At 38.1% G+C, this 19553-nt stretch overlaps 1 pseudogene; it reads right to left on the bottom strand.

The window, feature by feature from the left end:
- LOC139914432 (uncharacterized) overlaps nt 1–13499 on the bottom strand; it is an 84000-nt pseudogene extending 70501 nt beyond the window's left edge.
- Nucleotides 13500–19553: the final 6054 nt, after the last annotated feature.

Raw genomic sequence — 19553 nt, 5'->3', positions numbered from 1 at the left:
TAATGAGGGGAGAAACTGAGAGGCTGGAGAGGCACCACAGAGGCTGGATTTGTGTGTGTGTTTTGCAACAGAATTCATAACCTTGTTTTAAAGACCACTGGGAAATGTTTTAAACTGCTAAAAAGAACATAATATGGGACCTTTAATGATTGCTGATCATTTTATTTCCATTTATTTAACAAATAAATGCAGCCCCAGTCTGCTGTTTCATGTCCCTGTGTCTAATGATGTGAATATGGCATGTATTCCATGTATTTTACTGGTCAGATAAACTCAGTTATAACTCAGATCCACTCAGGTGTACACACACTACGTGACTGGTATGTTTTTCTTAGATGGTCTGAGAAAAAGAGAAAGAGAGAAAATGTGCATGTGTGTGTGTGTGTGTGTGTGTGTGTTCTCTGTAATAAAGGGGGGACAGCTTATGGAAACTCAAAGCTTAGTTTGGACTACTTCTTAATGAGCACTTAATTAGCTACACACACACACACACAGCTGATGTGATCCATTAATCATGGTGGTGTTGAGGTTTTTCTTAATGACAGCTGTTTTCTAGCAGTGGTGATTTCAGTGTTTCTGTCTGACAGTGTTACTGTTGGGAAACCCCATAAGTATTCCACTGTAGTAATAATAATAAATTGAATAACTATAATCATCTTACACTCATATATGTTTTAGAACCAAAAGGTTGTTGGTTCAAATACTTGAGCCAGCTGGGAAATTCTCACTGTGGAAAGTCAATATCCAACACAATGCCTTGAGTACCATCAAGGTGCCCTTGAGCAAGACACTCAAACAATAACTGTTCCAGTTAGAGGATGTGAACGCCTCCACAATCCCCACTCTGTGAGAGCCTGTCCTGGAAAGGTTGCAGGTTCAACCTTGCTCTGGATGAGAGTGTTGGATAAATGTTCCAACTAAAATGTAAATGGAAACAGTTACGACTGTGGTTGTAATGGTTGTACTGGGCAGCTCCCAGCAGCTTAATTATGCTATCCACATTATTCCACAAGGTTGATCCTTCCTGTCTCATCTCCTGTCCATAGCCGCTGCTGTTCCTTTTCTCCATGACCACAACACAAATTCATCATTTGTGCTCATCACATTCCCAGCTACCCAGCTACAAGAACTCTATCACTGACTCCCTGTCTCACTTCTCATTTCAGAAATTCAGGCTCTTGGCACCAACTTCCGACTGTGTAATTATAAAAAAATAAAAAAATAAATAATATTCCTTATCTGCCTCTATGCACTCTATGCACTGCCTCATGGCACCTATGTCCTGTCGGACTAGAACTTAGCTTTATGGCACTGACTAGATCCTTGCTTGTGTTGTATTAAAATCTCATGTGTACGTCACTTTGGATAAAAGCGTCTGCCAAATGGGAAATTGTAAAATTGTAATTGTAAAATGTGTCAGATAACTAGTAACAATTGTAAACTTCAAATTCACTTTTGTTCATGAACGTTTGCAAAACCGTTTCCGTTTGGAATGTGTTCGCCGTAAACACAAGTCAAGGTAGTTGCGATTTGACCAGTACACGCTCTCTTCCCCCATTACTATAGTAACCCCGACTCTTTCAGCTCAAGTGACAAGGCGGGTTATGTACTTACTCACCTTCAAACACCGGTGAAGTCTGGAAGTTCATAACACACAGCAAGTTTGCTAGCGCCATCGCAGCCTCCATCAAAACACCAGAAGTGGATACCGTTTCTTTAGAGTTGCCACTGCTAATATACTAGCTGACTGGTTTACTGACTGATATATTTACTCAATGACTGGTTTACTGACTACTTTACTGATTGACTAGTTTACTGATTGTATGGTTTACTAGCTGACTGACTGGTTCACCAACTGACTGGTTACTAAATAACTGACACATTAGCTGACTGCTTTACTGGCTGACTGATTTACTGACTGATTTACAAATTGATTGGCTTGTTTACTGAATGACAGGTTTCCTGATTTGAATCACCTCGAATGAGGTTATTTTGTGATAATAACATTATACTGTATTATGCTGTACATTATCCTGCTTATTACACGCCTACTTATTACACGCCTATTACGGCAAAAATCAATAATTTGACAGGAAATATTATTATTACATTTTATTGTTAGCCTACAAGTTTCCGCTAAAACAAGACTAGTCCATTCATTTCTATGATTACAACTGCATCCATAGCAACAACCCTGACAACAGTCCATTATTCCTAACAGTCAGTTTTAAAGAAATAACAGACCGCAGAGTGCCTGAATTGACCAATCAGAATTGAGTATTCAACAAAGCCATGTAATAAACAAAGTTAACTGCTTAATCGTTTTGCAATATCCAACCCTTTCATCATATTTAAAGGAATAGTTCACCCAAAAATGAAAATCCAGTCATTATCTCCTCCCCCCATGCCAGTGTAAACTCTGGTGAAGTTTGTTAGTCCATATAACACTCCCAGAGCTTCCCAGCACAACTTCTCCAAAACAAGTCTTTGAGGACCAATCTTTAGAGTTCCAAAAATAACAAAAGATAGCCATAAAATTACTCCATACAGCTTGTGAAGCATAATCCAAGTGCTCTGATCCCATACAATCGCTCTGTGAGTGGAAAAAAAACTAATTTGATCCATTATTTAATGCAAATCGAAACTTTCTGAATTGTATGTACTTCCGCATTACCAAACCTCACGAGGCCACTGTGGCAGTGCAGGGTTTGTGTGTGTGACAGTGCGCAACCTCCATCTCCTGAGGTTTGGTAATGCAGAAGTAAATACAATTCAGAAAGACTTGATAAAACAAACATTTTAAATATTGCAAGTATGTAAGTAAAGAATGGCCTCTAAATTGATGTTGGCATTTAAAAAAAACTCCAGTTAGCTGCATAGAAAGGTTTCCCACACATAGGTTTAATTAATATAACCTACAGTCCCCGTTCTCACCGGAGGGAGGGGGGCTACCTGTGTGTGGGAAGCATTGTGATCATCAGATCTCTCTGGATCAGGCAAGGAAGTAGAGCAAACTGGCATCAGCGCCAAATTATTGCCAAATGTTTTGGGATTCAACACATTAACATTGTTCCCCATGGCCAGATTTGTCACTAGTATAAATGCCTTATTTTGTATTTTAATTAATTTATCACGGTATCCACAGTATTGCAAAATCCATATCATGGCTGAACGTCATTGACTATAACACCGGTATACCGCCCACCCTTAGGGGGAGGAGATAATGACTGAATTTACATTTTTGGGTGAACTATTCCTTTAATGCTGAATCGGTTGGAGTGTCACTAACTGAATTTATACCAGTTATTGCATTCGTTTTGTGACTTATTCAACTGCCACCAGTGTTAGGTTGGTTCATCCATACCCTACAATGAAAAGGGGAAATTATAGTAAATTCCAACTTTTCTTACTGAAGTTTTTACTTTCATTGCACAGATGCCTTTTTAAAATAAATCTAGACAAGGGGTCGAAGGTGGAGAAGCGTGCATCCAGAAAGCAGCTGGCGATCAGGCCAAAGGTTCTTTTCCTGATTACAAAAATACTCACACACATTCTCTTTCAGCGCTCATACTCACTCATACTCACACATTCTCTTTCACCTCTCAAACTTTCATACACACATTCTCTTTCAGCTCTCATACTCACTCATACTCACACGCATTATCTTTCACATACACAATATTTTACTCATGAAAACACAGTTTGGGATTGTTTAATGCTTTTTTGTTTCAACAATATGGAAAGATGTTCTGTTATACTACTCTGCATACATTAGTTCAATATTACTAAGAACACATTGAGTCATAGAAGACATAGGCTTTTTGTACCTTTGTTAAAAGAATGGCAACTTTTTAATAATGCCAAATATTCCTTACAAGAGTTTACATTTTTTTCACAGAAACATTTTGATAACTTTTCAGATTTACAATGTTAAATTACATAAAAAAATCTTGTAATTCATATCTGAAGTGATCTTACATTAACAGTAGATTTTTGTAATTGCAAGCTTGATTATCTGTTTTATAGCAGTATTTAGCCATTTTTTTTAAAGGTAATTCAAATTTTTTTTACAGGTGGATCTGTCTAATTTTACATATTTTATATACATAAGATTATGTAATTATTATTATTATTATGTATTATTATGTAAAATGACATAACATACTCGTAATTTATATATGAAGTGATCTTACATTAAGAGTAAGTCTGATTATCTGTATTACAGCAGAGTTTAGATGTTTTTTTAATGGTAATTCCAATGTTTTCACAGGTACAGAAGATTTTATGCAAAAATGCGTATATAAACTGTATTTTAATTATGTGAAATTTCAGTTATTTTACAGGAGAGTGTTTTTCTTTTTATTTTATTTTTTTTACAGTGAGCCTCTGGCCGTTTTTTTTTTTTTTTGGGGGGGGGGGGGGGGCTTGGGACTTGAAATCAATAGACATATCAATCTACCACTAAAACTACTAATTTAAGAAAATAAATAAAAATTGATTATAAAACAGTTAAGATAGAAAAAAGTTTTAGCCTATCACATACACACACGGTCTGCCTGGCACGCACGCACACACGCCCTCTGGTTGCTTTGAAGCAAGCACTGGCCTCATGGACTAACGTCAACTGTTCTTGGAATTTTCTTAAGAAAATGGACTTTAGCTATGTTCTTTGCTGAAGCTCACAGCATGCGTTCCATTTGCGTATCCAAACTTGTTGCGGTCCAGTTGCAGCACGGCAGTTTCAGCTTTGCTTATTGTTCCATAAACAACTCAGGTTGTACCGTAAGGAACATTAATGTACCATAGAGGAGTACTTATGTCACTTTTTTTTGAGAGTGTAGGCGTTGGTTGCCAAATAGAAGCTTCTCAGCAGCTTTCCGTGGATGATCATCTCCAACATTTAAGTGACAACTGCTGCTGCAGTTGCATTTGAGGCCCATGCTCTACTCCAGACCTCTGTTAGCTTGAGACGGAGGTGTGGCTATGTGTGATCCCTGTAACTATACTCCAGCCACTCATTCTGTATCATGGCCGCTTGCACAGCTTCCACGCAAGTAATTCCTGATCATACAGTAATAATTCTTGGCCAAGCTTACCACAGCTACAGCCGCAGCAATCTCAGTGACGTTTGAAAAGCCCATGCTCCTCTCTGCGCATGAAGCTCTCTTTGAGTGAAATAATGGAACCAGAGGACTCCCCATCAGTGAGACGGTGCCCCCACCATGAGTCTCGTTTCCCTGGGTTCCTCGGGCTGATCTTCGACCCCACTATTTCATCTGACCTCTTCTACCCCTACTCAACCCCTCGACCCCACGATTCATCCCCTCATCCTCAACTCCTGATCCATCCGTCCTAAGCCCTTGTTTCATCCCTTCATCCTTGACCCCTCATTCTCTCAATAAACTGCCTAAATATATCTCATAGTGTGGTCTTTGCTAGTGAAGCAATAACTTATGGAATGTCATTTTATACGGTGGTTATTAGCACCACTGGTGTACTGCAGCCGTAGGAACTCTAACATTTACAGTAGCTTTAGGTTTTAATTATTTTATTTTGTCCCCCTTTGCCAACAAAAACCTACTTACCCATTGCTGAGCAATAAACATCTTTGCTTAATTGATCCAATTCATACCGTTGTTATACCGTAAATTATATGGTACAAGTTCATATTACAAGCACTTATGTCACAGCTCTCATCCAATCACAATGCATGGTTGAAAGAAATATTGTATATCATATACTAATATATTACAGCTTGTAAAAAGGTTTCTCCCCTACCTTTTCACCTGACCCTATTTTCGCAACATTACCACATTCTAACATGTAAGTGTCAACATACCTGTGTGTTTGAAGTTTTTTAATGCCAATCTGCCACACTAGCATCCCTATTAAGTAGTGGTACAGGCAGTAACACTACACAGCTGTTGTGTACAATAGTTTTAATTCATTTTTGGTGGAGTTTTTCATTTTGTGAAATGAATTGTCCTGCTCAAGGCCCAAGTGACCACAACTTTTGGACACATTTGGGCATTCATAAACATTCATTACCTAATTACATTAGTTTAAAATTCATTGGTGGTCAATCTGAAAATTAGTCGGCCCTGACGAGCTGACTGTTGAGATATATATAAATTTTCAATGTGACGGCGTCATTAGCCATATCATGTGATGTTAGTCTTACTAAATACGTCAATACAAAAGGCTTTCAGATCACCTTCATGGTGAGCACATTGACACCTTGGCCCTATGGGGCTTAACAGGGATATTTCCCCTCCAGACGAAAACAGGGAAATTTCCCCTGAAATAATCCCCCACAACACAGAAAGATGTGTTATATGAGCAGCGGCTGGTTATTCATGTGGGCATAAAGGACTTTAGGTGTTTCAGGAGCACATGGGATTAAGGTGAAGAGTTACACGTAGACTTAAGCTACATTCACACTGCATCTATAAGTGTCAGTCAACAAAAACATGCATGATCTATCTTCAAACAGGCAGTTTAAATCTGTTATATTTCACATATCTGTTACAAGTTAGATTTTTTTTTTTTTCTAAAGTCTAAACAGCAAAAAAACACATGAAATCTGATCTTTTCTGATTCGATTTAAGCCACATTTGTAGGTTTGACCCATGGAATTTGTCAGCATTGCCATGACAATGAGTAAACCTGTCATTAACCTGAGACCATCGCCATAATGTAGTCAGCTGGGCTGAGCTAGCGTTAGCATGGACAACAAGACACAATGATAGAAAGAAAGACAAATAGACGATTTGATTCCACAATTCAGACAAAACTGGAAGGCTCGTACTACAACCAAACTCTGTTGAAAACAAACAACAAAAAAACAAAACAAATGTGACATCTTCTGTTACTGTTACCCTGCACATTGCGGTCAGTTCATATTGGTGTGGGATATGGTTTACATCCTACAATACACTTCAGTCACTTGTCCCCAGGACATGTTTTATCATCTAAAGAAATGCAAAAAATAATGTATGCAAAAGTAACCCATAAATATCATCTCTACCTCAATCACTAACAATATAATCCATATTTATGCTAATAGTGGCTATTTTATCCCCAATAGACCACATTTTACTTTAAATGTGCCACTAGTTTTCACTAAAGAAAAGCTTTAAAATGCCACAGCAGGACACAACTACTGGCTGGATTTTTGATTGACATTACAATGTTTGGTTTACTATAAAACATGAATTCAAATGTATCATCACTAAGTTCATGTGTGTTAAGAGTGAAAAAGCTCATCATGAGCGACCGATGTTTACAGTAAACTTCAATCATGACATGCAGCTTCACATGCGTTTGAACATGTGAACGTTTCCTAGTCAACAATTCCAACCGTCAAGTTGTTCAGACTGTTATTCCCATATGACTGAATGATCATATTTCAACCAGAAGAGTGACTGAACTGGTTTCCTCAGTTCCTCTCCATATGGTCAGTATCGTCCACCTCTTCCCTCTACCTCTCCCTGTCTCCCTTCATTCATGTACAACCGCTAGACCTTCTTAGAGACCAAAGGGACAGTTAATCTGAGGGATTAGCATCTTTGTAAAACTGAGAGCTCAGCTTGAAACAGTGAGAAGTTAGTATTTGTTGTCCTAAGGACTGTGGCTGAAACCTTAGAGATACGAAAGCTGAGACTGTACATTGACAACGTGTGGGAAAACAACACACTTAATATACCGTCACAGAGCCAAAACACACACATCACACACTCTTACAAGGCAGAAACACACACTTCACACACACAATGTCCACACAGTTTTGTTTCATAGGTGGACAAACAGGCTGGAGGCTAAACATCAGATCAATAGATTGACAGAGATCAGTAAGATGACTATAGCCTCCGCTCCCAGGGGTTGACTTGACGGGTTGAAAATGTCAACCTTAAGGCTTACATTTTTCTTCACTCCATTTTTTGCTCCATGTCAACATTCAGCTTGGTAATGTCATTTTCTTGATGCCATAACTATTTGAACTTTGCTTTTGAGCCAACACACCTAATTACTAATGCCTTAGCACTCCTGTTATGTTGTGGGTCAAAATTACCATTTCAAGATATTTCTTTCAGCATGATACTTTCTCTGCTTGCCTTAATTAGTATAATGAACACGAAAAAAAAATCCCATTTTCAGCCCCTCTAGCATATTAATATTGCAGTGATGTTTGGGTCAATTTGACCCCATTATTGGAATGGAGGCTAAATAGGAGTTGGGTCAATATTAGGCCAAAACTTGTTGCCTACTTCCCATAGTATTTCCTCCCCTGAATCTCTCACCACACACACACACACACACACACACACACACACACACACACACATGCGCGCGCACACACATTGTTCCTCTGGGAACACAGAATCCAAGAACCCTCCTCCTCTCTCTTTCAACATGGGAAACTACAAATTTTTATACTTCAGTATGACGGGAGCCTTCTATTTCCCAACTTCCCATCACCTGTAAAGTGTGAGAAACTGCAAAATATTATCATACAGTATGACATATTTCCATTGGCCTATATCTGTTGTTTTGACGTAACCCCCCAAAAATCTAAATCATGACAAATGTCAAGTCAAAACAAAATGTTATCAATATTTTTTGCAGAAATACATTGTTTCATACTTGTTCTTCATAGCCAATGATGATGATATATTTACCCTTTGCCTTCATAGTGAATATAATTGATAATTTAAGAGTCGAGTTCACAAAATGACGTGATGAAAATCCTTCGTTTTGATGGTTTTATTTGATATAAAAATATAATTCCCTGCACTAGACTACAGGAAATTGGAAAAATCAGTTCATCACAATTATTTTCATCTGTAGTTGCATTCTTTTTTGCACTTATGTTCCATGTGTGTAGGATTAGGCCAATACAACAGTTTACTCATACAGTATATTGGGCCAATATGAAAAATCAGATCTGGTCCAGTCAATGTCATCCATCTCTGATATGATGGATATTATGCAATTTGATTGATTACATGTTTAATGTAGAATTGATCAACAGTACACTGGTTGTCTATGGGAAGCCCTTAACCTGAATTGATTCTGTCAATGAGACATTTTGATCAGATTCCACACAAGTATGCATGAGAAAATGCTGTTTCAGAGGCTTTTCCACCCTGACAAGAATAAAAGTCAGAGTACTGAATACTTTTTAAATTGTTTTGCTTGAAAATAGACAAATTTAAAGATAGTGTGTATTTGCTGTTGCAATTACCTAATTTCCCCATGGAGATCAATACAATTTCATTTAATCTCACTTTATCTTTATGTTTATAAAACAATGGTACAATATGGCCAGTCCATAAAAAGCAGATCTGATTTCTCTGTGTGATGTTTAATATTCCAGAGAAGACAAACTTTTGTCAGTCTGTTAGTGGGTCTAGATGTGACAGGAGTTTGGTCCATAGTATTTAGAGAGGGTAGGGGTGGGGGTTTATTATAAATACTAAAAGTCTCTTAAATCTCCCTTAGTCTGCATAAACTTACCTGAAATATACAGCTTTTAGCTAGTGGCCTATTAGAGACATTACACATGACATGACATGATACTAGAATTCAACCGATACAGGTTTTTGAAGGCTGATGCTGATATTTTTGGACTGAAGCTGCCCATAGCCAATATTTTGTGCTGATGTCAAAAAGTATTCAACATTTCCCCCAGAATTTTATTCTTGTCAAGGTGGAAAGGAATGAAAAAATTCAGCTACTTTTGGAGAACAATTGACGAAGCTTTAGTATTAAAAACCAACATTTGGGGCTGTAATAGTCTTCATCAGGGTTACAGGATTGCATGCATAGTCAACATAAATATATTCAACAACATCCAAAATGGCCACCTCATAATACTGAAGTCAAGTGTTCCCCAAGAGTACTTTCAGCACTTTCATGTAGTCCAGAATAGCTTTATAATTCTATAATCCCATAATCGGGGATGTAGTGATGGGTAAGGCCACCAAAAGTCATTTTACCCCCTTTTTTATTTGCAGTTTAACCAACTTTTTCAACTGATGTAAATCTTTCTAACATAAATTAATTGTGTCCATCACAATAAGTACTATTAAACCCATTTAAGCTATAGGAGGATAGGGTCTTCCAAGGGAAAAAGAGCATAAATTAATGTTTTTTAAAGTATAATTGATTTTTATTTTTATATTGGTGGTTATTTTCCTTATGATGATCAACACTACATCACTGGTTACAGTTAAAACTATGACCGAATGTGCTGTTTGTAACCCCTAAACTGGCCTGATATTGTGAGCAGATGATGACTGTAGAGTATAGCGTCTCAGTATAGTTGTAATTGAGTCCAGGCAGCAACAACAGCACTTCACTCTGAAAAGAAACTTCCGCTGCTCTGGAATGTACCTGCACGTCATCACACAGCCTGACACACACACACACACACACACACTCTCTCTCTCTCTCTCTCTCTCTCTCTCTCTCTCTCTCTCTCTCTCTCACACACACACACATACACACACACACACACTTTTCCCCTTGTGTACCCTCTCTTCTGATTTCAGCCATACCTCCTCTATATAAATAAACCTGACAGAGTAGCAGGGCTATGTGTGTGTGTGTGTGTGTGTGTGAGAGAGAGAGTGAGAGAGAGAGAGGGAGAGAGAGAGAGAAAGTAAGACTGTGTGTGTGTGTGTGTGTGTGTGTGTGTGTGTGTGTGTGAAATCAGGAGTCTGACCGACTGACCTACAGTCTAATTATGTGTCATTATCAGGAGACACAAACCGATCTAAATTACTGCAACAGCTCCCATTCACATAGATGGATTACACAGAGCACGGCGACATACATACACACATATGTGCGTGCATACATGCACGCACGCACACACACACTCACACACACACGCACACACACACACATAGATTGCAGCCCCCCATTCAACACTTAAATAAATATAAATCATATGCCTTCCTGTCTGAGAGGCAGGGAATTCCTCTACACATACTACAACCCCCATTCCCTCTCTAGGTCTCTCTCCCTCTCTCTCTCACACAACAAAAAAGAAAGACAACCAGCATTTATGACCAGTTAAAAACCTCTAACCATCAGTAATAACCAGTTATAACCTATAACCAGCGGCTATAACAAGTTATAATCATCAGGTATAAAACAATTATAATCTATAACTAACACTTATAACCAGTCCAGTTATAACCTATAACCATCAGTTATAACCATTTATAACATATAACCATTAGTTATAATCAGTTATAACCAACAACCTGCAGTTATAACCAGTTGTGACCTAAAACCAGCAGTTATAACCAGTTACCTGTGGCTAATTTGTAATCGCACTTCGGTTTTAGCGGAGTTTTAGACTCCTCAGTAGTGCCAATTGGTTGTTTTAGAGTAGAATGGAATTACAACTGGTATGTGCACAATTTTAAAGGATGGCAGAAGGGGATCCCTCCCCTAATTCAAGATAACAAAACACTTAGAGAGATTTCCTTGAGACGTAATGATATAAACCAATATCCACACACGTGGGCCAGCTGTGTTGCTATTTTCACCTCTTTTCTAAAGCTTGTTGTCAAAAACCGGCCCGACTCGAAGCTCCTCCTGGCCCATTCAGTAGCTTTTCATTTTTTTTAAATTAGCTTGTCTCCTCCCTCACTGTTTAAAAGCGGCCCTCAACCCCTCCCATTCCTGAAAAAAGTTCTCGTAATGGCGGAATCGATGAAGCAAACGAGTAAACTTGTTAAACTAGTAAACTTGCTACCTACCTCTTCACTTGTCATTGTGGGACATGTAACCTTCAATGGGAGAAAAATCTGGCAAAGCGAGACTGGTAACCAGCTACACTTCTCCGTAGGTATGTTTAGCTTAGCTATTAGCCTTTGTGCACAGTCCTTAGCTAGTTTTGTCCTTTGTCCAGCAGCTTTGCTGTGCTTTATTTACAAATGTGTTGCAGTTTCTGTCACCCTCTAGTGGTCAGAAAAAAACGCTTATTGCAGCTTTAAAGACTACCTAGGTGCATGTTAATTAGGACAGTTGGTCCAGTCTATTCCATCGTCATTTGGTAATAATCAGATTGGTCTGCCTCCCCAGTTTCTGAACACAGTGAGTCTACAGCTAGCAGTTAGCTTTACCACCCACGTTTCAATACATTAGCTAACCAGCTATGAAAATATAAATATTAGGGATGGCCCCAAAATTCGATGGCTTGATGCATCGATAAAAATACCCTATATCGACTACATTACTGACAGTAGATGCATCACTGAAGGACAAATGCACAACCACTGCACAAGGATTCCTTTCCAGTACCATGCACCTCTCCCTTTAAGACCAGCACTCAGCTGATGTAAACAAGCAAGTCAGTTTTCTTCTGATGGAAGAAAACTGGAGGGAATACATACCATAGCAACAATGCCGCAGTGCTTCAAAGAGCAGTATCCAACACCACCTGCATCTGTTCAAAAACCCCTCTGAAAAAGCCCAGGAACCTTGACTCAATGGGGGAGTGCATCAGCCATTATTATACTCACAACACCAGTTGAAATTGCATCTTGCAGTTTGATAATGTTCATCTTGTCTGCTCATGGAGGAAGGAGTAGGGATAAGTTTATCACCGCTGGCACTGCTGGAGTACCTCCGTCCAGGTGATGAGGTCATGGCTGACAGGGGCTTCACTGTATGTACCTGCTCTGTGAGAGAAAGTTAATGTGGATATATATGGTATATGCAAATCATAATCCTGCAAGTATGAAATATGTTAGAAGTATGCAATGAAATGTTAACTTAGAAAATATATTCATAATCAACATGATTAATTTGAACATTCAACAGTAAATGAACTGTTGTCTTAGTAAACAGTTAATAGTTAACAAAGAACTTTTTAACATGTTTTTGGGGATGAATACACATGGCACATCAAAAACATGTATGATAGTATGATAAAAAAAAATCAATTTCATTTTCTGAAGGTGTGAAGTTGAAAGTAGCCAAAGTTTGTTCATCTGCATCCTATACCTGTATTACGCTGTCAGTCTTGCTCATATCTGCTATAGTTTTCTCTTCTGGTACCAGAAGAGGCAGAACTGACAGGTGTGGACTGACAATGATCTAAGTTTATTGACCTGTGTCACTAGCACCTTCTGTTTGTAAGAAGTTCACTCTTTCTCTCCCTTTAAAAGTCACACATTGTTGGCAATCAAATCATGTGGCACATCTTAAAAACAATATTGATAGCAAATCTTTAATTACAATAAAAATAATATTTGTAATTTTTTGAAGATGTGCCACCTGTGTTAATCCCCAAATGTGTGCCCTCAATCTTGGAATAGACTCAGCACAATTTTTGTTGAAGGGGACAGTAAGCAGCACTTACTGAGAGGGACCCAGATGAGCAGCTTGCATGCTCTCAGGCCTGTACAGGACATGCCCAGTTGCACCTGCAGGTAGTGGCCATGTGGCCCATGTGGCTGTTTGGGTGCCCCCTCCACCATCTTTACATCAAAGTTTTTACCACTGAAGAGGTCTTCCAAGGATTCTGAACACATTTTGATGAGTCGCTGTGAACTTGACCGGCAAAGTGGGAGGAGAGGCACAATAGGGGGTGTGTCAGTAAGGTTCAAGCAGCGCAGTGCAATTTTGATGTCAAGGATAAACGGGATTTGTGCCTGCTCAGACCAGGTCAATGGCGTATGGTGCAAGGCGCAAGCTGGAAAAAATAAGATACAACATTTTCATTCAGTCTAACTATATACATATGTGGCAGTGGTTGAATTATTAACATCCAATAACTGTCAGTATGCGCAATGATGCACGGATTGTGGTGGCCACCTCCTCTATAAATATCAGAGACTGGCTGGTGGATGGCCCTCCTCCCGTAGCCCAACTGTCCCAACAGTGCGCTGCCAACTGTTGTTTGGCTCTTCGCCTAATGAGCAACATAAGTTCAAGCAGGAAACTCAAGCTGGCTGTCTTCAGCTGATTGGACTAACTCAGCAGCGCGCCCTCACAAGTGAACCAATCAACATTTACACACCCTAATGTCAGTCTTTTAAATAACACATACTCACTGTCTAGCTCGCCCTGCAGACTGCCACTCTGCCACTGTTGTCTGCTGTCATGAGTCTTGCTGCTTTTGTTCACCCCTCCTCCCCAGCTCCACCTGCTTAGATTGCTTATAAACGTATTAATAACAATACGTGAGTTTTCCTGAGTGAAATATCATTAAACCGTTTGCTACATTGGGCAACAGTTCTCCTAGGACCAGAGCAACACAGACACCAAATGTGTTATTTGCCAAGCTAATTATATCCCCGAAATGAGTTTCGCGGATATTATGGATTCACCCCACCCGCTGCCGTGTCCGCCGCTGCCGCGTCCGCCGCAGATCCTTCGTGTGAACGCTAACAGTTTTTATAAGAATCTTTTCAAATTTGGTATGGACATTGATGACCCCTAGAGGAAGAACTCTATTGATTTTGATGTGTTTATGATTATTATAACTATATTACTGATTAAAACTAATTTAAAAAAAAAAAAATATTAAAACTAATTGATTATAACTAATTAACTGATTAAATTCATGTCCATGCTATTTGGACCCATATCTCACTAATGGTGCATTATATTGTATTAAAATTTGTCAAGAGAATTGTTCAGGCAATTATGCAGATTTGTATGAAGTTTGCACTTTCTGTGATTATTATTAATAAATTAATTAATTAATTTTTGTACTGGTACTTTTTTTTATTTTTATTTTTTTTCTATTTGGGCTCAATTTCCCGTGAGATGGTCAATGCTAGAGCCATGAAACTTTGCAACATGGTCTAGTATGGCTTCAATTAGACCCACAAGATATATGACCCCCATCGGACTGATGGTGGCGCTATAATTAAAGGTCAAAACTAAAAGGTTTAAAGGGCTGTATCTCCCACACCGTTTGTCCGATTTACATGAAACTTGGTACACATGTCCATCTAACCATACTCTACAAATTTGCTATAAGGACCCTTGAGGGTCGCCTGGAAAATTTTTGAGATATTTTGAATTATTTGAAAAACACATTTTTAACATTTCCTCCAACACGTTTGACCGATTACCACCAAAATTGGTCAGTAGCATCTATGGTCCTACGCTCTTTAAATTTTGTTAATAGATTGTTGATATCTACTGTAGTTTTGAAGATATTAACTCTTAAAGTTGTGAAGGAGGCGTGGCCTATAAGCTTAATTGTCATAACTTTGTGATAGATGGTCCAATCATCATGAAACTTAAACAACATGTTCACATATAATGAATGAACATGTGTACAAAGCCATTCAAATATTGACCAATAGGGGGCGCCACAAAGGCCAGAAAACTGTATCTCCTAATCCAATTGGTGAAATTGCACGAAATTCGGTACACATGCTCTAGGACCATGTCCTAGTCAAAATCTGAAGTTTGGTCATCATTAGTGAAAGTGGGCGTGGCCTATAACATTTTGGCTTATAACTCAAACAGAATTTCACCAATCACTATGAAAGTTGGTAATCATGTTCCAACCCTTATGTGGAACATGCAAACCAATTTCCATACAGATTCGACCACATTTTGCCCAACAGCAGCATTTTGAGTGTACAGCTAAACACAGTAAAGCCAATACGAAGTTGGATATTGACACCTTTTAACTTGCTATTACATTGTTCAGTATCAGAACTTGATAGCTTGGGGCCTGATGGCTCAACAGCCTAATATGACAAAACTGACAGTAATCTTAATGCAAATTTACACGTTTCAGCTCTGGCTGCTGTATTGGCATGAACCCCACCATCTCCGCTAGCGGCTATATTTAATTAGTTAAATTTATTATTGAGGGTTAAAATAATAGTTAAGGTACATACCCTTTATTATTGGGGAGACAATCCCTAGAGGATTATATCCATTCATTTTGGAGTGTTTAGGAGTAATAATAAAAATAAAAAAATTAAAATAAAACTTTAGATTAGCCCAGAAGGAAAAATTTTATTATTTGGCGAAATAAAAATAGTTGGGACATACAACCAATATAATTGGGAAGATTAACCCTGGAGTCTTATTGTGTGATTATTGAATGGCTTTTTTATTACATTTGACTTATGGGGCCTTCGAGGATTGGGGAATTTCGGGGATATATGCTACCCTTGCTGTCTGCTACAGCATCCTAGTTTAATTTAAGGTGCCATATATTCACTCGTGGCAATTCTGCAATTCCCACACAAGGACATCAATTTCCTCTTGGGAGGTGTTTTGTTCATCAAAAAATTGTCAGTGCGCCATGATGCACTGCATTTAAAGGAAGGAAAAGAGATTTGATTGGTCATGACTGACGCCAGCCCCTTCCACACCTATTGATGATATACTCCCAGTAACTGCGCCACAGGTGCACTGCACACAAATCTATCTACTTCACCCATCGGCACATAATTTACTTGAATTTCCAGCTCAATAAAGGATTCTAACACAAATAACATAGCTGAGTAGAAACAAGCTAATTTAAGAAGTAAGTAAAGTTAATAAAGTCGAGTAATGCTATGTCCACATCGGTACAAAATGCTTTCTCTAACTTCACTTTTCTCCACCAATCAAAAGCTTCTCCAGTGTTAATACGTTGTCTCCTTTTATCCATGAGTTTTCTCCACTCAACATGATCAGGTTTTCGTTTCTTTACTCTCCAAAACTCAGATGCGTCTTCGACCAACATGGTTATTGAGTGAGCATGGAGGGAAAAAAATGGAACGGCGAGCGGCCCTCAGTTCTCCACAAAATATTGTATGCTGCTATATCCCTGTCCCAGACCCACAGCCCTGGGTTAGATCCAGTTAGTTGTCACTTGATTTGTTGCCCCCCACCACCACCACCACATAGTCTGCTCTACAATCTTTCTCTCTCTCTCTCTCTCTCTCTCTCTCTCTCTCTCTCTCTCTCTCTCTCTCTCTCTCTCTCTCTCTCTCTCTCTCTCTCCTTTAATTCTTAGAAACAAGGCTGAACTTAGTTCAAATTCAATTTCAGCTGTAATTTATTTTGGTAACGAAAGAGTATTTGATTTTAATATGTTGGAAATGACAACCTTATGGATATGGATATAACTACCAATAAAAACAGTAATAGCCTATTGTCATTGTACAGTGGCTGTGACGATATATGATAAACCAAAGAGGTATTTTTCAGTCATTTGAAATGTGTACGAAACGCCAATTTCCAGACTAGTTGAGCTCCGGACAGACAGCGGACTCCTCCTCTCGCCAGCCGGTGGAAGTCGGCAGGCCGGCCGTCAACTCAGCTCCGACCCGGCCCTGACATTTTGCCCCGGTGCTCACATGGCCTACATTTATTCATGTTCAGTAAACATTATTAATCAATCTAAAAAGCTAAATTATTAGCCTGCATATATTTATTTTAAATAGTGGCCATATTATCTTGTAATCCTTGTGTTATAATGTCACAGCCTTGGATATGTAGATGACTGTGATGTCGGCTCTCATTGGGCTGATTACCACTGTTACCAGTCAAAATATTAGTTTTGTACTTTTTTCATAACGTTTAACCCACAACTGGCGGCTTCATGACACTAAAGGCCCACTAATAGTATTATTATTATTATTATTATTATTATTATTATTATTGTTATTATTATTATTACAACAACTAACAACTAGGCTAACTTATAAGAACTGACATATATTTCATATGACAAGTAGAAGCATCATTTGGCTTGTTTTATAATAATTATCGACGTTTCAGCGAGTAACACAACAGATCAATCTGGAACATGTAAAATAATTATTCTTTATTATTATTGTGTGCTGCACTGTTCTCTCACCTCTGTCAATATGTTTTTCTGTGCAGTCTCACGTATTTCAGCCTTTGGTTTAAGAGTGTTGTATTGAATTTGACGAGCGATGTTTGAATCGACAACAAAGTAGGCTACTGCAAGTACTACAGCTAGTGAAAATGTCGCATAAATCACAGTCTAACCATAGGTTTCTTTGACAATAGTAGCCTACTAGTAGTCTCAAAGTATTTTACTGTGTTGTAGAAACACTCTCTCTTAGTTATAGCTTCATTTTTGTTTTAGCTATTGACTAATAGAAAATAGAAAATTATATACAATAATATTTAATAGAAAATGTTATATATAACCTATGTATATATATATACACAATTGCTATGAATTTGTATTTATATATCTATATATATATATATTATATTTATATAATCTAATAAATCAGGCATATATTGTTAATCTATGTGAAATATTAAATCATACATATTCTTTTAATTTCAATTAAGCAAAAAAAAAACAAAATGAAGAAAAATATAAATATATATTTTTCAGATTATACATATTGATCTCTGGTGTATCTTATGTATAGAGAGACCAGAGATCATTATATAGCCTATGTAAAATAAATCATCATATAAAAAGTGTGTGTGCTTTACATTTTGGTTTGGTTTGATATTACAACTAGGCTATAACTACAGCAAAAATATATAAAAATAGATTCTTGACTGTGCAGACTAGCAATAGCAGGCTGCATTAGAAATTAAAGAAATGTGTTGTATCAGAGCAAAATTTTTGTTCATAGTGTGTGTGTATATGTATGTGTCTGTATGTCTGTAGTGTGTCACCTGAAACTATGTGGGCCAGTGGTTCCTCCACTCCAAACTGAGGTACACAGTCCTATGGGACCCACCAGAAACACACCCATGGCCCTCCAGCCAGTTTATACAAGGGCTTCTCAAATGTTTTCATGTCACAGGACCCCAAATAGACCCAAATAGACCCATTTCTAGTGAATCAAATTATAGTGACATTAAACTATTCTTTCACCCCTGGAATCCACTCAAGAACTCTTGGAGCCCCCTCTAGGACTCCTGAAACTTCCTCAAGGACCCCTAGATCTCTCCAGACCTAACAGAAACTATGTACGTCTCCAAAGCAAGACTGAATTCAGTATAAAAGCATAGGCCTATAAAACATATATTAAATTTGACATTTGGTGAAGCAATACAGGTCAATGAATTCAACATAACAGAAGATGGAATTCATAAATATATAAAATATATGAAAAAGTCAACATTTTGAGGAGGAGGTCAATATAGGCTTGAGCTGAGATAAGGACTGGTGAACTGGGACCTAATCAATATGGAGAACAAAGTGGACTAGCATGAACATAAACACCAGGAAAAACCTGCTGCTAATCATAATTAATGGCGAAATTACCTCCAAATGCTGCCTGTGTATCCTGGCCTTGTACACACTTAAATGCATTAGCTATGTGGCTAATGTATGTATCTATGACAATTTAACATGTTCCAAAATAAAACTCAAAAGCAGCACAGCATTTCAGAGTGTAGAAGAGAAGAAAAATATTGCCCTGCTGAGGTTGTTTTTCTATGAGAAATTTGGGTTAATTTGGTCAGGTTGTCTCATTATCCTGAGATGGAAACCACACCAAAAACTAATAATATGATATTTACATTGAAATAGTGTAAAATGTAAAATACACCTTATATAGTATAGGCCT

This window comes from Centroberyx gerrardi, chromosome 3, assembly GCF_048128805.1.
Source record: "Centroberyx gerrardi isolate f3 chromosome 3, fCenGer3.hap1.cur.20231027, whole genome shotgun sequence".
Taxonomy (NCBI): domain Eukaryota; kingdom Metazoa; phylum Chordata; class Actinopteri; order Beryciformes; family Berycidae; genus Centroberyx; species Centroberyx gerrardi.
This window is presented reverse-complemented; position numbering and strand designations above follow the sequence as displayed.